We start from the raw sequence: 10,195 nt of genomic DNA on the forward strand, positions 1-10,195 counted from the left end.
CCAGTGATATAGATAGCAGGCAACAGGAACACCGTAAATGTTTCTCAACAAATAAAAGATATAAGTGCAATCAATTAATCAAACCCTTCAAATATAAATCTCTAAGATAATATGCTTTTCAATGAATATATTTCCTTTAAATAAATATCTTTCAAATAAGCATCTTTCGAATATAATTCTTTCGAGTAAAGGTCATCTTGTGACGCCTCATTTCATAATCATAAATAATATAGGTCTCCGCCCACTTTTACATTTTCACGACATCTCATGCCCATATTTATATAACAATCGTACGGACAACTCACGTGCCATTAAATAAAAATATAATATTTTCCCCGGCACCACGTGCCCACATATTTCTGCCTCACATTGCACAACAATATCCTCATGTTACTTTGTTCATAGGTTCCATAACCTAATACAATTAAGAATGTTCAAAAAGCCTCATTCACTTAACATAAAGTAGAGTACAACTTCCAACCCAATTAGGATACCAACAAGAAAAGATGAAGTTATTTTTAAAAATCATTTGATAAAGAAAATACCCTTTTCAATTAAAGTACAATATCGAATGAATCGTTACCTTTAATACGAGAAATCAATAAATCAAAACATAGTAGAAATTCCTTTTTAAGTAAAGTACAACCTCAAACGGTTTAAGGAAAATTTAATTGAGAAATCAATTGAGTTAAAAATGTAACAAATTCTGAAATTTGAAGTATTGAACATATAAAAAAAATAAGGCGAGGTATTATAAACACTATGAATTCCAACACAAAGGATCACAACAGTAAAGGGATCTAAACAGTTAATACACTTGAAATGTTAATAACAAGTAAACACAGCAAATAGAAAGTGCACGACATCACCCTTCGTGCTTTAACACTCTCTTACCAAAACAATACACGGCATCACCCTTCGTGCTTTAACTCTTCCTCACCCAAGCAACAATCACAAGAAATAAGGGTAAGAGAATCAATAACATCAAAATAAAATCAAGTAACAACAGAAAATCAGTAATAAACGTAAAGGACAACATAACTCAATTAGAATTGGGAAAAATCAAGGACAAGTGCACAACATCAACCTTCGTGCTTTTACTCTCGTCCTCACCATAAGAATCAATATAAACTGCACGGCATCTCCCTTCGTGTTTTTACTCTCATCCTCACCATAAAATCAATATAATCGGCACGGAATTGTACATCGTGTTGCACGGTATCACCCTTCGTGTTTTACACTCTTCCTCACAAAATCATACACGGCATCACCCTTCGTGCTTTAACACTCTTCCTCACAAAATCATACACGACATCACCTTTCGTGCTTTAACACTCTTCCTCACCCAAACAACAATCACAAGGAATAAGGACAAGGAAATAAATGAAATCACAATAAAATCCCGGCAAGGGAACAATAGTACCACAATCAAATCCCAGCAAGGGAAACAACATCAAAACAATAACATCCCGGCAAGGGAGACAATATCATGATTCTCTCTCTCCTTTCTTCTTTCACGTTTACTTAACAACTCAATTCACAACTTGAGCCAATGTTCTACAATGTTCAACAATTCAATTCTCAACTTGAGCCAATGCTCTACAATGTTCAACAATTCAATTCTCAACTTGAGCCAATGCTCTACCATGTTTAATTAACAATAATACTTCCACAAGTCATATTCCTCAATAGAAATTATCATATAGAGCATATACAATACGAAACAGAGTCACATTAATGAAAGTATAAGACTCACGGGCATGCTTGACACCAATGTATAGATACTCGTCACCATGACTATACGTCGTACTCAACAAATAACACATAACAAATAGGACACAACTCCTAATCCCTCAAGCTAAGGTTAGACCAAACACTTACCTCGCTTTGCAACCAATTCAAAATTCCAACAAGCCTTTGCCTCGCGAATTCGTGCCCGAAATTCTCAAATCTAGTCATAAACAATTCGATTCAGTCAATAAAAATTATAGGAATTAATTCCATATGAAATTCTACATTTTCTATTAAAAATCCGAAATTGCACTAAAAATTTGCCCGTGGGGCCCACGTCTCGGAATTCGACGAAAGTTGCAAAACATGAAACCTCATCCAACCCCGAGTCTAACCATACCAAAATTACTAAATTTCGATAATATTTCGACCCTCAAATCCTCAAATCTATCCGAGAGGGTTTTCAAACTCTTCCAACTAAATTCACTGATTTAATGCCAAAACTAGTAATAGATTCGGGTAATCTAACCAAAATTAAGTTAAGAACACTTACCCCGTTATTTTCTCTTAAAATTGCCCGAAATCACCTCTCCTCGAGCTCCAATTTGATAAAATGAAAAATGGGACGAGTCCCATTTTCAGAACTTAAAAATCTGCCCAGAAAATGTCGAGGGCACCGTTCACGCGTTTGGGTACTATTGACGCGGTACTATTCACTACACTATTCACCAGCACTATTCACGGGGGTACTATTCAGGGGTACTGTTTACAGTCACTATTCACGGATACTATTCACATGCTGTAGAAAAATCAGCAACTGTCCAAAGAGAAAAATTCAGCAGCTTTTTCTTTATCCGTTAACCTTTTGAAATCCACCCGAGGCCCTCGGAACTTCAACAAAATGCATCAACCAATCCTAAAACATGATACAGACTTAGTCAAAACCTCAAATCGCATCAAATAATGCTAAAACCATGAATCACACCCCAATTCAAGCCTAATGAAGCAAGGGACGTCCAACTTCTATATTCGATGCAAAAACCTACCAAATCAAATTCGATTGACTTCAAATTTTGCACACAAGTCATAAATGACATAACGAAGCTATGAAAAATTTTAGAACTGGATTTCGACCCCGATATCAAAAAGTCAAATCTCCGGTCAAACTTAAGAAATCTTTAGCCTTAGATTTTTAGATTTCGTTAAATGGCGATAATTTGATCTATGGACCTCCAAATTCGATTTCGGGCATATTACCAAGTCCAACTCATGATACAGAACTACCGGCATGGTCAAAGCTTTTATCCGGGTTCGTTTGCTCAAAATATTGATCGAAGTCAACTCAGTTGAGTTTTAAAGCTCTAGTTCACAATTTAATCCATTTTTCACATAAGAACCTTTCGGAAAATTATATGGACTGCACACGCAAGTCGAGGATTTATTGATAGAACTTTTCAAGGTCATAAAATACCGAGATAATTATTTAAATTAAAGATGACATTTTAGGTCATCATAAGCAATCTGCAGCCCTTAGCATTCCCCCATTGGCTGCTAAAACTAGGTGGCAACTGCATGTAAAGCTCTTCTTCAAGGTCACCTTGAAGAAATGCATTGTAAACGTTTATATGAAAAGGTGGCCATTGATGCATAGAAGCCAATGCAATAACAGCTCTCACTATGACCATTTTAACAACTGGAGAAAAGGTCTCTTGATAGTCCATACCTTCTTGTTGGCTGTATCCCTTAGCAACATCTTGCTTTGAATCTCTCAACTTATCCACTGGACCTGTACTTGATTTTGTACACCCATCTGCACCCAATAGGTACTTTACTTTTAGGAATGTCAACTATCTTCTAAGTGTTGTTCAGAACCAAAGCGTCCACTTCTACCTTCATGGCTTCAACCCACCTTGGGTCCTTCATGGCTTCTATGTATGATGTAGGTTCTGTTTCTTGTGATGTGGCAACCAAGTAAGACTGATAGGTAGCTGACAGAGCACTATAATTCAGATAGTCGGATATTGGATATGTGTAAGTGGACGAGGATGCCCCATTGAGTGGTCATACATAATATTTCATCCAAATAGGTGGTTTGGAACCTCTATTGGATCTCCTGAGTTGTGCAACATGAACTTCCTCAGCAGCTTCAGTAACTGATATCTACATATTATGATTAGCTTTAGTAACTAGTACCTGCCCATTATGATCTTGATCAATTTCTATGAGGTTATTCCCTCACTGCATCAATTCATGATCATGCACAATATCTTGGTTGACAACATCATGTCCTTCTTCTGGCATATGAGGTTGTTGCTGATGTAAAGGATGACTTCCTTCTTTTCTTTGTTTCAGCTCTAAGAACATATGAGTTTGTTGTGTCTCATCCTTTCCCAGTTGGAAAGGAAAAATGCCTTCCTCAAAAGTGACATCTCTACTAACAAAAAACCTTCTTTTCCTTAAGTCATACAACTTGTATCCTTTCTGAGATTCTGAATATCCCATGTGGACTGCAGTAATGGCCTGAGGAGAAAACTTGTCCACTCTTTCTATCACTGTGGCAAACACACGCATCCAATAGTCCTTAGATGTGCCATATTAGGTGATCTCTTATGAAAAATCTCATATGGAGATTTCCCTGCTAGGATTGAAGAAGGTAATAGATTGATCAGGTATATTGCAGCCAGTACACGATCTCCCCAGAAATACAAGGGAATGCTACCTTGAATTCTCAAAGCCCTTGCCACTTTCAGGATATGTTTGTGCCTTCTCTCCGCTACTCCATTCTGCTGCGGAGCATGTAGACAACTGCTTTGATGCATAATACCATTATCTGTCAAACAATCCCTACATTCATGGCCAAAAAACTCTGTACCATTATCAGTTCTTAATGCTTTCACATTCTTCCCAAACTGTGTATATACCATTTTAAGAAAAGGTTTTAACACAACAACAATATCACTTTTCAATTCCATTAAGAAAATCCAAATCATCTTAGAATTATTATCAACAAGAGTTAGAAAGTATCTATTTCCATTGTATGTAGGCACTTTATGTGGACCCCAAATATCCACATGAATCAAATAAAAAATGTCTTCAGTTCTGTTGCTACTCAAAGGAAATGGTTTCCTTGTTTGTCTAGCTAAAGGACATATAGTATAATTATTGAGCTCACAATCAGAACATTTCTTATTTCTAAGGAAATCTAACTGCTTCATGACTCTAACTGGCACATGCCCAAGTCTCTTATGCCAAGTAGTGAAATCTGCCTGTATCCCTTCTACAAGACAACTGCTGATACTTTGTGCCATTTTGTTCTTGTTAGACCCTTTTGGGATCAGGAGATAAATGCCACTTTTTTCCTTACCAATTCTTAAATCTCCCAGTATATAGATACTGAAAGACACACAATGTTGGGAAGAAATTAACTGAGCACTTCATCTCCTTAGTTAATTTTGACACAAACAACAGGTTGTATTTAAAATCAGGCACACATAATATATCATGTATTACATCATGGTCTGTAAGACTGTAACTTCCTTTACATATGGTACAATCTTACCATTTGGTAGATTTACATTACCTCTATTTGAGTCAAGTAAACCAGTCATTATTTTCAACATTTTACTACTAGATGTCATGTGGTCAGTCGCACCAGTATCTAAATCCAGAAATCAGCTAAATTCTCTAATGATTGTGAATTAGCATTATTTGCCATATTTGTTACATGTTCTTATGACTTATCTTTGTTTATCATCTTCATAATTTGGTTATATTGCTCATCAGTAAAGAAATTAAGCATCTCTTGGTTCATCCCAGCATTATCCTCATTTGCAGCAACACCTTTAGCAGAGTTGTTATCACTTACAACCATGTTAGCTTGCATGTACTGTTGTGGTCTCTTTCCTTTGAAGCCAGATGTGTATCCAACTAACTTGTAAAAAGTTTCCTTTGTGTGACCTTTGTTTTGACAATACTCACAATACAGATTATTGAACCTTTTAAACTTTGATGGATTGTCTCTAAAACTCATAAGAGCTGTGGAATCATTCACTTCATTTGTCACATTAATATGCGAATTAGTATCAAACACTCTTCTTTGATTTTCTTCATTTATTAACATTGCATAGGCATGACTAACAGAAGGTGATGGGGATTGAAGTAAAATTTGCCTTCTAATTGCATTATAGGACTCATTTAGACCCATTAAGAATTGAAAAAGTTTCTGCTGCTCTAAGTGTTCGATGAAATCCCTAGTTCCAGCTGTAATAGAAAGTGAAGGTATCATGGAATAATATTCATCCCAAAGTGATTTCAATCTGGAATGATACACTGAGATGCTAGATATACCTTAAGAAATGGTAGCTATCTCCCGTTGAAGATTGTAAATCCTAGATCTATTGACTTTATCAAATCGATCCTGCAAATCTAGCCAAACCTCAGGAGCATCATTAGCATACACAATTCCAGTTACCAGTTTTGGTGATATTGTATTCATAATCCATGTCAGTACAATAGCATTCACTCACTCCCATTCTTCCTCCAAATTGACTGTAAATTGTGCTTTTGTACAGCTCCCATCGATGAACCCTGGCTTGCACTTTGCTCGCAATGCAATCACGATCGCCTTGCTCTAGACTGTATAATTCTCAGTTCCGTTGAGTTGTATTGATATAATGACATTGCCAGGATTATCAAAAGACTGCAAATATAGAGGATGATGAGGATTATCAACGTCCAGATTCGCCATGGCTGATTTTCAGAAAACAGATTCAAATTCGTACTAATGGGTTCAAAAATTGAATTAGCTGGTTAATCCCTAACTTCGATCGATCTACTCGAGCTCTGATACCATGTTAGATTCCACCATTGTTGAGTGGATGAAGCTCAAACAAAGAATCAAAGAAGAAGAAGCTATGGAGGGAAAAATGGTTATAACTAACTTTCTAAAACTTGAGAAATTTACTGTGACGACCCAAAGGGGTCATCACCTATTTTCTTATCCATTTTGTGCTTCCGAGGCCTTGAAAACCTCATTTAGAGTTGCCTCAATTTGCGTGCGTAGTCCGGGCGCGTAGACAGAAAGCTTAAATATGAAATTTTGTGAAAAATGCTAAGTTTTGATGTTAAAATGAATAAGTTTGACTTTGGTCAACATTTTGGGCAAACGGACCCGGACCCGTGATTTGATGGTCCCAGAGGATCCGTAGGAAAATATGGAACGTGGGCATATGTTTGGAATAGAATTTCGAGGTCCCAAGCCCGAGAAATGATTTTTTTAAGTGAAATTGTTTTCTGAAAATGTTTAAGGAAATTGGAAAAGAAATCTGATTAGAAAGTAATGGTATCGGGCCCGTATTTTGGTTTCGGCACCCGGTACAGGTCTTATATATGTTTTAAGTTCTTCATGTAAAATTTGGTTGAAATCGGACGTCGTTTGACGTATTTCGGACTTAAATTTCTAAATTGGAAATTTGATACAGTTTGAGGAAAAATTCTTGATTTTGAGGTTTGATTCATTATTTTTAGGTTATTTAGGTGATTTTATCGCACAGATAAGTTCGTATGATGTTGTTGAGTTAGTGCTTGTGTTTGGTTAGGAGCCCCGAGGTCTCGGGAGTGTTTTGGGAGTGTTTCGGAATGGTTTTTGGCTTTAGAAGTGTAGCAGATTTTCTGTTGTTGTGCCCAGGGATTTTGTTCTTCGCGTTCCCGTGGTCTTACTCGGGAACACGTAAGGAAAGGATCCCAGGTGCCCAGTTTCTTCTTCGTGAACGCGGAGGTTGATACGCGGATGCGAAGCTCAGGGGGGAGACCCTTCGCGAACGCGTAGGGTTCAGGGGGAGGGGCCACCAGTTTGTTCTACGCGAACGTGGCCACTGACCTGCGAATGCGAGGGCTCGAGGTGCTAAAGCATCGCGAACGTGAGCCCAATGTCGCGAACGTGAAGGTCTTCAGACCTGACTCATCGCGAACACGTTGAGCTTATCGCGAATGCGAAGAAGGATTTTGCCCAGTTATTTTAAAGTCCCAAAACAGAACCCATTACGGGATTTCACCAAAATTTCACAAACTCTTTCTTCTCCAAAGTTCTAGGGCGACTTTTGAAGCATCCTTTTACCATAAACTCTTGGGGTTAGTAATCTTTAACTTATTTCCTTCCATTTTCATCAACATCTATAGAATTTCTAGGCCTAAAACATGTAATTAAAGGTAGAAATTAGGGAATTGGGTAGAGTTAGGGCTTTTTAATTAATTGTAATTTAGGCCTCGTTTTGGGGTCGAATTCTGGAAATAATTATATATTCAGGCTCGTGGATGAATGGGTTATCGGATTTTGGTTCGAACCTAGTGTTTTGACCAAGCGAGCATGGGGTCGATTTTTGGGATTTTGGGAAGAATACTTGGGAAGCTATAATTAGGCATTGGATTTGAATTGTTTAGCATTTATTGATGTTATTAGTCATTTGTGTATAGATAAAATCGATTTGGAGCCAAATTCGAGAGGAAAAGCGGTAATTGAGGATTAAATTAGCCGTGGAAGTTTGAGGTAAGTGTTTGGTCTAACCTTAGCTTGAGGGATTAGGAGTTGAGTCCTATTTGCTATGTGATAATTGTTGAGTACGACAACTCTCAGTTACATAGGTCTCACAGTTCACAAACAAGCTTAGTAGAGTTTGAGGGATCGGTACGGAGACGTCTGTATTTATCCCTCAGAGGCTATAGAGTTAGGAAAAATTTCACATTTGTTCTTTCTTATCGTGCAGATTTGTTTCTCAATGCTAATTGGATTTCTACTCTATTCTTTCGCCGATGGTGAGAACATGTGCTTCCTCATCTACCGCTTAGCATCCCGAGCCCCTAACAACAGCTTCCACTAGGGGCAAAGGGCGAGGTCGAGCTAGAGGTCGAGGTAGGCGCAGAGCTCAGCCCCGAGCAGCAGCATCAGTGGCGGAGCCTCAGGTTGATTTTGAGGAAGAGGTTCTGGCCCCAGCAGTTCCAGTGGGCCCAGCTCAGGTCCCAGGCGGGTTCATTTCCACCCCAATTCTTCTGGATGCTCTGGTCCGATTGGTGGGCCTCATGGAGGGTGTCACCCGAGAAGGTTTGCTTCCTGTAGCACCAGCCACTTCTCAGGCTGGAGGAGGGGCTCAGACTCTTGCTACTCGCACTCTGGAGCAAGTGGCTCCCCAAATTAAGATTCCAGCGGTTCAGCCAGCTGGAGCAGTTCAGCCGGGTGTAGTAGCTCAAACCGGCGATGGAGCGGCTACGTCCGCCGATGCTTTGTGGAGGCTAGATAGGTTCACCAAGATTTTCACTTCTACATTCAGCGGTGCATCAACTAAGGATCCCCAAGATTATCTGGATAGTTGTCACGAGGTTCTTCGGAACATGGGGATCGTTGAAACCAATGGAGTTGATTTTGCTACCTTTCATCTATCGGGATCCGCCAAGACTTGGTGGAGGGATTACTGCTTAGCCAAGCCAGCCGTGTCGCCATCTTTGACATGAGAGCAGTTTACAGTGTTGTTTCTAGTGAAGTTTCTCCCCATTACTCAGAGAGAGGCCTATCAGAGACAGTTTGAGTGCCTCCAGCAGGGTTCCATGACGGTCACCCAGTATGAGACCAGGTTCATCGATCTAGCTCGCCATGCTCTTGCCATACTTCCCACCGAGAGAGAGAGGGTGAGGAGGTTTATTGATGGTCTTATTCAGCCGATTCGTCTTCAGATGGCCAAGGAGGTCGGGAGTGAGATCACCTTTTAGGAGGTGGCTAATGTGGCCCGCAGAGTTGAGATGGTTCTATTACAGGGAGATGGTCATGGGTCGGATAAGAGGCTCCGTCATTCAGGCAGATTCAGTGGTACCTCGTCTGGAGGTAGAGATTCATATGGTAGAGGCCATCCTCCTAGGCCCTTTCAGTTAGCTCTCCAGGTCTCACATAGTACTTCAGGTGGTCGTGGTTCGTAGACGTATTATTCTGATCAGCAGCTTTATAGTGCACCACCAGCTCCCATCAGTGCACCGTCTCTTCAGAGTTTCTGAGGTGGTCATTCAGGTCAATAGGTCCAGCAGTCTCAGCAGTCGAGGGCTTGTTACACTTGTGGTAATCCGGGTCACATTCCCAGGTTTTACCCTCGAGCACTGGGTAGCTCTCAGCATCAGGGTTCTCGTGCTATGGTACAGGCACCAGGTGCTCCACAGCCTGCCCAGCCAATTAGAGGTGGGGGTAGAGGTGCTAGAGGTGGAGGTAGAGGTCCTAGATGTGGAGCTCAGGCCGCCAAAGGTGGAGGCCAGCCAGCAGTAGGCCGTCCCAGAGAGGTAGTTCAGGGTGGTGGGGCCCAGCCCCGATGTTATGCCCTTCCATCTAGGCCCGAGGCTAAGGCTTCAGATGCAGTCATTACAAGTAACATTCTGGTTTGTGATAGAGATGCTTCAGTGTTATTTGATCCAGGGTCTACGTATTCGTATG

This window comes from Nicotiana sylvestris, chromosome 10 (assembly GCF_000393655.2).
Source record: "Nicotiana sylvestris chromosome 10, ASM39365v2, whole genome shotgun sequence".
In the NCBI taxonomy this organism is placed as follows: Eukaryota; Viridiplantae; Streptophyta; class Magnoliopsida; order Solanales; family Solanaceae; genus Nicotiana; species Nicotiana sylvestris.